Source organism: Canis lupus, chromosome 34 (genome assembly GCF_011100685.1).
Source record: "Canis lupus familiaris isolate Mischka breed German Shepherd chromosome 34, alternate assembly UU_Cfam_GSD_1.0, whole genome shotgun sequence".
Taxonomy (NCBI): domain Eukaryota; kingdom Metazoa; phylum Chordata; class Mammalia; order Carnivora; family Canidae; genus Canis; species Canis lupus.
Window position 1 is genome coordinate 40,937,855 of NC_049255.1, and position 13,942 is coordinate 40,951,796.

The 13,942-nt window shown below is 41.0% G+C and overlaps 1 protein-coding gene across 6 annotated transcripts in view; it reads right to left on the bottom strand.

Annotated features, from left to right (window-relative positions):
• The window catches only part of TBL1XR1 (TBL1X receptor 1), a 166,336-nt gene that overhangs the window by 111,821 nt on the left and 40,573 nt on the right, over positions 1-13,942 (bottom strand). The window contains exon 1 of one of the 6 annotated variants that reach the window (XM_038583942.1): positions 5,263-5,472. The exons of the other annotated variants lie outside the window; for them this stretch is intronic. The gene's annotated coding sequence lies outside the window, so the exon portion shown is untranslated. Of the gene's footprint in view, positions 1-5,262; positions 5,473-13,942 lie in introns of those variants that run through there. 6 annotated transcript variants of the gene reach the window in all.

Genomic DNA, 13,942 nt, shown 5'->3' on the forward strand with positions numbered 1-13,942 from the left:
ACAGAAATGATCGGATGAGATGAAACCAAGCAAAGTGACCTCAATCAGTGGGACCTGTTCTGTGACCTTTAAAATGATCAAAACAGGGGTGCCTGGGTGGCTCAGCTGGTTAAACAGCTGCCTGTGGCTCACTCAGGTCATGATCTCGGGGTCCTGGGATGGAGCACTGAGTAGGGCTTTCTGCTCAGCAGGGAGCCTGCTTCTCCCTCTCCCTCTGCCCCTCCCCCCTGCTGGTGCTCTAGCTCACTGGCTCTCAAATGAATAAAAACTCTAAAAAGAAACAAAAACAAAAACGTTATGGGATCCCTGGGTGGCGCAGTGGTTTGGCGCCTGCCTTTGGCCCAGGGCGTGATCCTGGAGACCCGGGGTCGAATCCCACATCAGGCTCCCGGTGCATGGAGCCTGCTTCTCCCTCTGCCTATGTCTCTGCCTCTCTCTCTCTCTCTGTGACTATCATAAATAAATAAAAAAAATTAAAATAAAATAAAGATACCCAAAAAGAAAAAAGTTAAAAACTGTTACATAAAAAATAAAGATACAGTAAAACTATAAAATATATGTTTTTACATTATATAAAATTATATATTATATAATTATATTATATAAAATTATATTTTAAAAATTAGTATACTGTAATTTTTCAAATGAGAACCACTGTGAGTTAAAGTGCTTTATCTCTTTGTAAATAACTTATCAAGTTGTTTGACCACATTTGTCTTTTCTCATGGTATAACTTCTAATACAGCACCATCTTTCCTATTTTATACACATTGAGGAACTGTCATACTCCTTTCTGAGTTGGGACCAGCTTCTAATATTTATTTTAGCCCTTGCATTTTTGAAGGTCATAAACGTCTCCGAGAGTCCCCTTAGTGTGAAGTTTTTTTGCCAGCATCACTTCCTTTGGAACATCATCCTTTTCATCACAACCACTTTTCTCATTTGCCTGTAGCTTTGTTAAGTTCCTCTGACTACGTATCTAGAGTCTCTTGAACAGTGACAATATTTTCTTCTTATACCCATTTATATTGGACTCAAATTTCACTGTCAGCAATTATCATTTTTCATTTCTTCGTTACACTTGCATCTTCATGGACATTAAAGTGGATTTAACCAAAGTTATTGGATGGTCAGAAAACAGTAGGCCTATTGAGGAAAACAATGGGAGAAAAAAATGTAATGGCCATCAAAAAATTATGTAATTTTAAAAAATCTTCATGTAACCATCATATACCAAGTCAAAAGCCGTGGCAAACTTTAGAAGACAGGTACAAACTCCACCGCCACATAATGGATTAACTTCCTTTACACAAGGAGACCCATAAGAAAATGATCACCCACCCATAGATACGGAAAATAGCTTACAAAAAATAAGAATTTTAAAGCCTGAAACATGAAAAGGTACTCATAAAAATTTAAAGCTTGAAACATGAAAAGATTTTCCCCTCATAAGAGAAGTGCAAATTAAGATCTCACTAGGAACTTCCGATAATAACTTTGATGAATCTTAAGATACGATGGTGAGCAAAGAAGCCATAAATAAGGACGTATGCTGTACGATTTCCAGGAAGCATGAGAATAATCTGTGCTCTAAGTCAGGATAATGGTCATCTCTCCGGGGGCTGGGGATGAAGTAATGACTGGGGCAGTGGTTACACGGGTCTGTTTAATCTGCAAAATTCATCAAGCTATATTTTGTGCCTCTGTATGTATTATAGCTATTATATGACAAGGAAAAGCAAATCTTTAAAAAGAAAGAAAGACAGCGTTTTTCATCTGCCGGCTTGGTAAAGATAAAAGTGCCAAAAATCAAGCAAACAAACAAGTGCTACCGCACCTGGTGGCGTCACGCTGGACGCTGCTGCTGCAAGGAGCCTCCCCGCAGCCTCCGTGGACACAACGTGGCAGCAGAGTGTCAGAGCAGAGCCTTTGATCCTAAGACCCCACTGCAGGTATTTATTACTCAAAACATGCTTGCTGACATGCGGAGGATCTACACAGAGTAACTAACCTACAAAGTCACTCTTGCAGAATAAATGCAGTTCCGCCCATCAACAGAAGCCTCTTATAGCGAAGCATTATTCACTCTGGAAAGAGCAGGAGCAAACTCCTGGGGTCACCACGGTCACCGCAGCACACTGTTAGGCTGCAGGGAGAAGGGGGGGGGGGGGAGTACAAATGTGCTCGCATGTAACAGCCTCATGTCTGGAAGGATACATAACAGAGGGGACAACAAGCTCCCAGGAGAAGAAGAACCAAGGGGTAAGGGGCAGATGTGAGAAGGGGTTTTCAGTGTATATAAACTTTGGTAACATTTTAAACTTTGAGGCCTGTAAGATATTCAAATGTGCAAAAGTATGAATCAAAAAATGGTTACCTGAATGGGAAGCAAAATTAGAGACCCATGACCAGAACCTAGATGCACAAAAATACTTCCCATCTCTCAGAGGAAGACAATCTAGAAATATTTTAAAAGGCTAAAATATGTGGGATTTAGATAGACTGTAAAAGGAGCTGAATTACTGAGGCTTACTGTGAGGTCAGTAGCACAGGAGCAACAGAAAACTATGTTTCAGAGAATATAAAACACAACTTATGCGGCCTATCAGGAGCATCCATTTCAAGATAACCATCTGACTACTTGACATGAATCCAGCAAAGGAGAAAAGAGAGTTCTAAATAGCTAAGTACAAAAGGAAACAGAGAAATAAGACAAAGCACCAGAAGTTATGGTTAACATGGACTCACCAAGCTATTAGGGGCAGAGCCTGGACTTTTTTTTCAACTCTATTGTGACCGTACGTTGCAAAGTCATCTCCTAGCATTGACGGTAAGGGTCTTGCCACCATGTTTCTGCTACAGGGTAAGAGGTGAGTTCTGCTTTGGGAGCTCTAATGACCTAGGCGCACAACTACCCATTCCAAATGATTACTAAGAACAGCCCTGAGCGTGTAAAGCCCTGAGGCTTAACTTCTGAGCCTCACATTATATTTCTTTAAAATAAGGACATTACTGTCCCCCTCATGGTGTCCTCCTAAGGACCACATATAAGGTATATAAAAAACAACAACGTAGGGAAATCTGGGTGGCTCAGTGTGTAAGTATCTGACTCTTAATTTCAGCTCAGGTCATGATCTCAGGGTCACGAGACTGACCCCACATCAGGCTCCGCACTGGGCACGGAGCCCTCAGCCCCTGCACCCCCCAAAAGTGCATGCGTGCTCTCGCTCTCAAAAAACAAGAAAAACTTACAAATGTTTGCTGAATAAAAGGTACTCCTAAAAGGTAGCTATGACTGCCTTACCTCCTTATAAAAATACCTTAATTTTTTTTTATAGGAGACAGTTCAGAGAGAATTTTTTGTATATCCAAGCCTTTCCCAAAGACATATGGCAAAATAGAAAAAAAGGGAAACTACCTTAGTTGCCTAATCATAAAGACCCTTACAAGGGAGTCAAGGAAAGATAAGGGAGTACAAGAAGGGGAACATCACTGCATCCTGACCTCAACACTGCATAAAGTGCCTCGTCCTTTCAAGCCTAAAAGTTGAAAGAAAAAAAAAAAAAAAAGACCCTAAATGGAAAAGATACTTTTGGTCATTCTGAATATCCACTGTTAAATATTACACACATTAAAAAATTCACTGTTATCTTCCCACACAGACAAGATTCCTCCTCTGCTGGCATTTGCATTCTAAAGGCAGAGAAAGAAACAAACACATAAGCAAAAAGCACTCTGGGAGTAAATTCCAACAGGCCTGCAACTGGCCTGAGTAAACTGCTGAAATAAAAGAGGCACCTCCACGACATGGACGCCTAGGAGATGCATAAAACGTGCCGATTAATAATGATGCCTTGAAACCCTGGGTCCAACGAGTTTTGGGCTGCCTGACCGGCTTGTCAGCACCACTCACAGTTAACAGGGAGACAGGCACCAGGTTTTGCTGAGACCCCAGAAGACTCTGCCAGAAGCCTAGGTGGCCGGCAGGGGAGACTCCACTGTGGGCTCCCTGGTTTCATGGTGTTTCTTGCACACATCAGGGATCCCGGTCTGAGAAAGACAGCCTGTCCAAGACGATCCTACAGGGGGAAGACAACCTGGAAGCCACACTTAACCTCTCCAGGTCCACTGCTAAGAGGCAACCTTTGGTTGTGAACGTGTAACCTTACTTCAAGGCACTTGCAGTACTGTCTCCTTTTTCAGCAATAAATTAGACCGATCAGCACTGTGTTCTGGGGTCCTGTGAGTCTCCACTAGCAACCAAACCATAACTCCCTGCCACTGTTTGTGGAACAAGTTAGAAAAAAAAAAAAAAAATGTAACTGCTATAGAGAAAATAAAACAGAATAATCTGACAGTGAAAAAATACACATGCAAGGGATTAGAAAAGCTAACCAGGAAAGGAGGAAGGGACATTATGAGCTGAGGTACAAATGAGAAGAATCCAAGCAAGTGCCAACCAAAGATAAGAGTATTCCAAGCAAGCATACGGGCTCTGAGGCACGAACTAGTTTGACTGGATCAAAAGATAAGTATGGCTAGAGAGAGGAAAGCAAGGGACAAAGAGCAGAAAATTAAATCCAAGAGGTACATGGGAAGATCAGAGAGGGCCTTAAAAATCTGGATTTCAACTAATTCAACAGCTTTCCTACCAGCCTTGCTGCCTCTATCTGCTCACAGAGCCATCTGTCCCAACTCCAACCTTTATAAAGCCTCTAAACGTTCTGAAACATAAATATGGTCATATAATTTCACAGCTTAAATGAATCTGAGATCCCCAGGATGGCACTATCCTTATTATCTCCCTCTTCTCCTATCACATAATTTCAAAATACTGTAAGCCGTAAGCCCTGGTCACATACTGGTCCAAAGTTCTGCTCGCTTCTTAAACCAGACGTGTGTCCACTGACACACTCTACGCAGGATAATGATGAAGGACCAGACACACTCTTTCTGGAGTTGGAATAAAATGCGTACAGCCCCCCACAAACTCCACACCCAGTGAGCTGCACTGTCCTGGGCGTCTGTTGGTTTGGTGCCGGGACCCGGCTCCCTTCTGGAGCAGACCTCTAACTGGGCCTTAGAGGAGCCACACAGCTTCCACCACAGGCTGGGCTGGAACGTACAGCACAACGTCCTCTCCTCCCCTGGCCACAGGATGGAAACCTAGCTCAAGCTAGGCAAATCACACTCCCTCCTTCCCAGGTATCTGAATGTAAAGAGAAGAACCATAAAGGAAAATAATTTGAACTGATTACTAACCACTTCCAAGTCAGCTCACCGATTCCTATGTCCTAGATCTCTTGTTCATTTTTTCTTCGCTTCAGTAAACCACCACGCCTCTCCTTTTTTTTTAGTTTCAGTATCTAGAGTCTACTGATGCTTACAACCAAAACTCCAGGAGTCAAGAAACCCACGAGTTCGACAGAGGTCAGCAGACTCTCCAGCAGAAATCAAAGAGCAGACTCTGACCTGGTGAGAGAGGGAACGGAGTTATAATGACGAACACCGGCCTTGACTTGGAGACCTAGTCCTGCCACTACTGGAGGAAACACAAGAGAATTCTATTATATTCTAGAAGATGTGCCAATTATCCATGAAGTCAGAAAACGAAAACAATTCGTTATGATCAAAACGGTACTGCCCTTCTCTGAAACACCTATCTCTGCAGCTTTAAATCTTGTTTTTTCTTATGTCCCTTATGTATCCTTAATGTAAAACTCCATTTAGCTAGAGGTAATTTGAGGGACCCTGTTCCTTGAAACTTTAAAAATAAAAGCATACCTGTACTTGCCCAACTCCAATTTCCTCCATTAGGTCACTATGCCTCTGATGTACTCTACTAACATCCTTCTCACCAGTGAAGCAGTTATGTTTACGTGTCTCTTTATTGATAAAATGTTAACCTACCTCCCTACGTTTGAATCCCAGTGCCTACAACATGGCAGGTGGCATATATAGTAAAAATAACGAAAATGATCCAAAAAAAATCTTTTGATTTTTAAATATCTACATTATCCCTACCAGGGCTAGGCACTTTGCATTTATTTTTAAACTAAAATTAACCGAACTAACTAGATAGTATTATTCCCATTTTACACTTGCAAAAACAGACTCCAAGAAGGAAATTACCCAAAACTATAAACTTAGATCTATCCAGGCCTCCTCAATCCAAATCCCTCCATTTTCCCACTATTCTAACAGATGAGGACCTAAATTGGGGGTTTTCAAACCATAGGTCACAACCTATTAGTGGATCATGAAATAAAGTTAGCAGAGCATACCCTTTGTGCTACTGAAATAGATAAAATCAGTATACCACATGAAAGGCAAATACTGTTCCATGAAACTCTCATTTCAGTGTCACACACACGCACGTACAAGGCAGCAATGTAGGTGCATGTCTAACTGTGGACCAGAGACCAAGAAAGTCTGAGAGCCACACACATAAGCACTGTCTCCATTACACTTGTATGCACTCACCTACCTTCTTGATTTTTCATCAAAGGCTTAATGTTTAAAAGCATTTAGGCAGTAAAACCCTTCACCTAATATCCTCAAGATGTTACAAAAACAAAACAAAAAACCATCAAGGTTTACGAGTCGGTAAGTGAAAAGGTATCTGGGACATAGGTACCATGTTTCTTCCCCTCCGGCAAAGTTTATGCTAAAAACTGAACTACGCATCCATATAAGATGATAAGAACAAAATTGAGTTAGCTGTTCTTTCCCTCTCTTCCCCCAGGCTTTTACTAAATCATTTTCAAAAATGTTTCTCTGCTTTGCTGTTTCACTAGAGGTAACAACCCAATTTTATCAGTTTTCTGACCATTTTCATGAGTGATTGAATAAATATTATCCAATATATGTTGTCTCTTTAAAAAAGATGGCTTCAGTCACACATACAACCTTATATTTATAAAAAAAAAAAAAAAAAAAAAAAAAAAGCAAACAAAAACCAACATTCAGAAGGTGATGACCAGCGATGTCGCTATGGTTGAGCGTGCCTTCTTCTACACGAAGCCCCAGGCCCAGCCCAGGAAACAGCAGTGAGCTGTAAGCATGGACTGGAGAGTAAAATGTTCTTGGTTACTGGGGGCGGGGGGGGGGGGGGGGGGGGGGGGGGGAGACGAGTTAATATTCCTGCTAAGGCACAAGAAAGATGTATTTGAGTATTTATCCACCTTTTAAAATCACTCACAAATTAGTCATTTATAGCTCAAGGTAGCAGACTAAATAAATTTCTCTCTCTCTCCTCCTTCCCAAGGTCCCCATGAAATGGCAGGAAAAAGACTGAAATTAAAATGAAATGATAGCACCGTGGCAAAACAAGAAAACATGTCGCTGAACAATCATAAATTTTTAAGAAATCTAGGCAGATAGAACGTAGTAGGAAAGACTGGATTAACAGAGGGGAAAAAGCAGAGGAAATCACATACAGAACACACCTCAATCTTTTCAAGGACATGCCAGAGAAGTTCCAAGTTCTAATCAAACTGGTCACGACCACAGGGAGGAGGAAACCACGGGGGTGCTTCGTCAGGGTGCTGAGGGTGCCACCTGACCCAGGACAGCGCCCCCTCCTCCTCTGACTCGCCATCAGGGACATGGTGGTGGCAGCTCTTGCCTTTAGGATCAAGCAAAGGCCTGCTCTCTAGAAGGGAGGCCCTTCTTCCTGGGCTAGTCCGGTGGCGAGCGCAGCCAGGCACACAGTGGGCCCACCGCGCCTCTAACACCCAGAAGGAAATAAGAGGGGGAGCGGGGGGGGGGGGGGGGGGGGGAACGGGATTAACTTCCTAACAGCAGCCAAGTGAAATAGATGAGAGTGCTCCCCGCTCCCCACCTGCGGGGACACCTCGCACCCCCTGCCTGGAAGGGGGCCCAGGCGGCTGGTCCACCCACACCGAATCTAACTTCACAGAACCTACCACACCAAAACCACCATTTCAAGATAGAGGCCCGGTGGAGATGAGTGATACTGCAGCAGACACCCTGCAACTGCGAACGCCAACCAGGATCCACTAAACACGGGGAGAAACCGGACAGTATGAAAGAGGAACAAGATAAACAGAAATCCAGGAGCAGAACAGAAGCATGATTAAACACCACGTTGTTTGTAACATAAGGTTGAAGGGAGCTGCCTTCTTCCAAGGCAAAGCAAATCAAAAATGGAAAAACAAAACCCCTACAAACAAACAGTTAAAAGCTGTAAGAAAAAAAATTAGATATGAGTATCTAGAAGGAGGTCCAAGATCCACTTACACAAAACATCCAAAAGTAGAGAACAGAGGTGGAAGGAAATTAATTTTCAAAAGGGAGTGTGGGTTGAGGGGAACATAGTAAACTCTCCAAGAGATAAAGATTCAGTAAAGAAAGTGAAAAGATTCAACAAAACAAAAACAATGAAATAATAAATGGAAAAGACTCATGACTAAACAGACTCATGCTAGTAAAATTCCAGAATACCAAGAAAGGTGCCAAAGGGAAACAAGAAACTAACATTCATCTTCTCATCAGAAATACTGGATGCTAAAGACAGCAGAGCCGTGTCCTCCAAGTTCCAGGAAACGAGATTCCTGTAATGACCCAGAGCTTCCCCCCACGTATCCTACAAATAAGCGGGTCACCAGAGACCCTGCTATGAGCAGCTTCACCCCTCAAATAGTATCAATTTCTATGTACCTATCACGACATAAAAGGTTGCAAAGCACTGCTCTTAACTGGTCAGATTTGCCATTAGGAGTCAAAATAAAGACTTTTTAGACCCTCAGAAATTTAAATTTTCCTTACACAAGAAATGAGGATACTCATCACTGACGGTGGGAGTTTCTCCAGGAATAGAAGTTTAATAACAGCACTATATTCCATTCTCATAAACATTATGCAGTAAATAATCATAAAAATTACTAATTCTTTTTCAGTTTCTAGAACATCCTAAAGCAAAAAAGGAGACAGAAAACTAAGGAGCTGCAAAATCTACTCTGTACTCTGTAGTGATATTTAAAAAGCTGGAAAGAGGAAGTATAAGGAAGAGTAAATGCACTAATTCCCTCGAAACCTTCATATTAGATGTGCCTCTTGGTTAATATATCAAGAAATAAGCATCTTTAGCATAATTCATTATTTAAAGCTACCACAGCAAACAACACCTGCCTCCTGGAAGGAAGACTAAGAGCGAATAAAGGAAAATAAAGGAAGAAAAGATATTCTTAGTTTTCTTCACACCATTCTGTACTGTTTGGAGTTTTTTCTAACACACGTATGCATTACTTTTAAATTTAAAACCTGATTTCTAAAAAATATGGTACAAAAGAAATTAGAATACTAGATAGTACTTAAGATACAGATATATTTATGTGAAATATCCACAATATACAGAACGGTATGCATATGACCCCAACTACTACTAAACTCTACTGAACTGTAAATGCACAGGAGTCATATTAAATATTTTTACATATGTTACACATACACTTGAACTGTGTACATAGGAGAGAATACATACCAAACTACAAATAATGCTGTCTCTGGTGAATGGGATGAGGTCAAACTGACTTCTTTTTTTTTTTTTTTTTTTTTTTTTTTGAGACGGAGGGACAGTGAGTGCAGGGGAGGCAGAAAGGAAGAGGGAGCATCTCAAGCTCCACACTCAGCCTGAGTCTGGCCCAGGCTCGTCTCACAACCCTGACCTCATGAGCTGAGCGGATATCGAGAGCTGGGTGCTTAACCAACTGAGTCACCCAGGCACCCAAACTGACAACTTTTACTTGTTTGCTTTTCTACTTACTTAGCACATTTGTTTTTGCAATATATATACATATATAACACACATATGAATAACATAGAAAAGATAAACCACTGTTGGAAAAAAAAAAAAAAAAGACAGGGTCTCAGAGGGGTATTTATGTTCACAGCAGCATTATTCACAATAGCCCAATGGTGGAAGCAACCCAAGCGTCCAAAGGATACCTGGATAAACAAAATGGGGTCTACGCATAAAATGGAGTATTATTCAGCCTTAAAGAGGAAAGTGACACGTGCTCCAACACAGATAAACCCTGTGTATAATGCGAAGTCAATGAAGCCAGTCACACAAATCCTATAATGCCCCTTCTATGAGGTATCTAGTGCACTCAGGTTCACAGGAAGTAGAGAGTAGCTGCCAGGAAATGGAGGGAGGGAAGCAAACTGTTTAATGAGTACAAACATAAAGAGTTCTGGAGAATACTTGTACAACCACATACATACGACTAAACTCTTAGGTTATGCGTATTTTAATACAACTCAAAACTAACCTTAAAAGGTGAAAAAATTAAAATATAAATAAAAGATAAAATGAAAACTTGTGGCATCTGGGAAGATAGTGTCAATCCTCATTATTCATGGATTTCATATTTGTGAAATCTGCCTACTTGCTAAAATTTATATGTAACCGCAAAGCTAATACTTATGGTGCCTATGCAATCTTCAGACTTGTACAGAACAGCAAAAAAACTGGAGTTGCTTATTGTGCACATACCCAGCAAATAACACGGCATTCTGCTTTCTGGTTTCAGTCCTCATTCTATAAACAAATGTCCTTTGTGTGGTACATTTAGTGCCAAACTTCTGTATTTTGTGCTTTTTGCTGGTGATTTTACTACTTACTGTTTTTTCAGGACCAAGCATAGTGCTGAAGTTTTGTCTAGCGTTGCTGGCTGTGACATGCCTTATGGAGAAAATGCGTAATACATGAGCTCTGCTCATGGAGGAGTTATAATGCTGTTGGCCATGAAGGCAACGTTAATGAATCAACAACATATATAAAATAAGAGGTCTTTAAGCAAAAGCACACAAAACAAGGTTATTATTGATCAGCTGATGAAAATGTGACCAGAGGCTCACAGGAACCTAATCTTGCATTTCCCCTAAGAGCAACGGTTCATTACATGCTAATTCAGTGTTCACAACTTCATAAACATAACTACTGCAAATAACAAATTTATCTACAAATTTTTTAAGGAGGAGAAATATTATAAACAAAACTATTAATTTGTCACTCATTCCAATTTAATTTTAATGTGATTTTTAAAATTTTAATGGCCAATGAAGTTTTTTGGTTTTTCTTTAGTAATACCTGAAGTGTGGGGGGGAAGCGTTATTTATTTTTAAATGAAAAAATAAATGTCAGCTAATCTTTTGCAAACACTATACTAAGCACTTAAGTGTGACAAGTGCTTACCTCAGTGCATGCACACAGTAAGAGTTGAATAAAAATATTGACTAATATTATGTATATCATTAAATTCTGAAATTACTGAGGTGATGAGCAAATCTTTAAGGTAATGGGAATCTGAGAATGTTATCTAGTTGAGTTTGGTTACAAGAAGGAAACAATTACATAAGAGGGGCCTCTGACAGCTTATTCAGACTATGGCAAAATTACATTACCAACTGCAGTCATATGTAATAAAGTGCCTTTAAAACAAGGCATCGGGGACCAAGTGGAGACCTTCCAGCAGTGGAAAGCTATGAAACACATGAGGTGGATACACAAGGACAGGGGAGGAGGACTTGCTTCTAACTGGAGAGTTCAAACCCAGAAAGCGACATATTCACAGTGTAAATTGTCGAGTCAAGGCCCTGACAGAGAACAAGGCAGTTACTGAGTGTGAAACAAAAGAATTTTTCTCCAACCTTAGAGCAGGGATCAGCAAATGTTTTTTCTATAAAGGGCCAGATAGGACATTATTTTAAGGCCACAGGTCTGTGTCAACTACCCTACTCTGTCCCTGTGAAGTGAGCGCAGCCATAAATTATATGTAAACAAGCTGGTGCGGCTGTGCTCCAAGATAGGAAAATTTGAATTTCATATAATTTTCACTTACAGGATATTATTACCCTATTTTTTTCCAATCAAAAATGTGAAACATTTTTAGCTTGTGGATCAACAAAAACAAGTGCAGGCCATCTCTAGCCTGTAGGCTATCGCTTGCCAACCCTTGCTCCAGAGCTATCATGACCAAAATGCATAGTCCAATAGTTGTTCACTGCTTAATTATATATAACAAGTGGTACCAAAGAAGATTAGAGAAACAGGAACCTAGTGGTTATCAAACTGGTTTGTCTGCAAGAATTGTGGAAAGTCCCTAAAATCATAACATTAGGACATCCCATCATAATCCTGTAAGATCTGTACTAGCAGTAGACAAATTACAACCTGCAGTCTAAATATAACCCAGTGTGTATTTTAAAATAGAGTTTTATGGAAACACAGACATGCCCATTTATGTATGTATTATCTACAGCTGCTTTAGCACTACAATGGCTGGGCTGGGCAGTTTTTTCAGAGACTATAGCACACAAACCCTAAAACATTTCACATGTGGGCACCCACTAAACAAGTCTGCTGATCCCCAACCGGCACAAATAAACAAGTCTAGGTTTGGCACACTGGGGCTGACAGAAGGGACAGGACATGAGCCACGAAACAGAAAACCACAGCCTCTCCAAGTTATTAGACCCAGAACCTCTAGAATGAAGGTAAGGCAAAGTACCCTCCAAACACAAATACTCTTCTTTTCCTCTTGGCTTTCCACAAAAGAAAACAGTCACTTATCAGGGTAACTAACCATGCACTTGGGAAAGGGAAATACCCTGACCTTTTTGAGACTATAAAATCTAACTCTTAGAACTAACCCCTTAAGGATCTCTTAGCATCACTGTGATGATGCATGCGTCAGAATAAGGGATTACAGTTTATCAAAGATTATCAAGTTTTGGCCTAAGCCCACTTACGGAGAGTGGATCAATCCCCTCATCTTAGGTCATTTCTTCCAGGTGCTGACTGTATAACTGAAAAGGACAGTCCCAGCCGGCTACCAACTGACAAAAACCCACAGTGATGCCATGACAGAAACGTGGGGTTCATATATGAACCCCTGGAGCACTCCCTCCAAAGTACTGCACTCCTGGGGGAATGATCAAAGAATCAAAGGATGCAAGAGTTCCAACCTCTGGCAGATATGCAGGTAATACAACTGTTTGGCTAATGCCAAACACACAATAATTGTATTCTAAACTTAATGACTACAAGCACAGCTGGTAATCCAAATGTGATCTCTAGCACTGTACCTGAAATGCAGCGATAGTTCTGACAAATGGTTTCTCTATTTCTACAGACAGAACCTCAGAAGCAATTTGCTTTCATTTGGGTGGGACAGCAGTACATATTCACTCTACTGCCTCAAGCTCGTCAGGTCTCTAGCTCTCTACGAGCTTACTTCACCACATCACTGCACATCACACTGGTCCACTACACTGATAACATCAAGTCAGTAAGACCTTGTGAGGAGGAAACAGCAGTCCTCTAGATGCCTTAATAAGACACATATGCCAAAAGACCAATAAAAAGGTCCAGGTCCCAAGAAAAAACAGGGTCCTGCCATCACTACTTAGTTCTAGGAACCAATGGAGTGCGGCAAGTCCAGTGTGACTTGCCCTCCAAAATGAAAACCCTGTATTTTCTTCAACAAAGAAAGAAGCAGAAAATTCTGTGGGCCTCTTTGGAAACAACATATACCAATATACATGCACATCTATTTACCGAGTGACCGAAAATCCAGCAGTTTGAAGTATGGCCCAGAGGAAAAGAGAAGCTCTCCAGCCAATCTAGGATACGGGTACAAGTTGCTAAGCCATGTGACCAAAATGAACTCTGATTGCAATGGTGCTCAAAGTTCAACCGATCAGCGCCAAGAGGAGCCATCAGCAAATCTCTTTAGGAAAATCGGAGCAGAAACCTCTAAGAGTTTCTAGGGCAAAACTATACCTTCTGCATCAAACCAAGATTGTCTTTTGAAAATAATCCTTGTACTTTTTATACTGGTAGAGAATGATCAGCTAACCACAAGGAACTATGGAACCTGAGCTGCCACCGATAATTATCATCATCTGATCCACA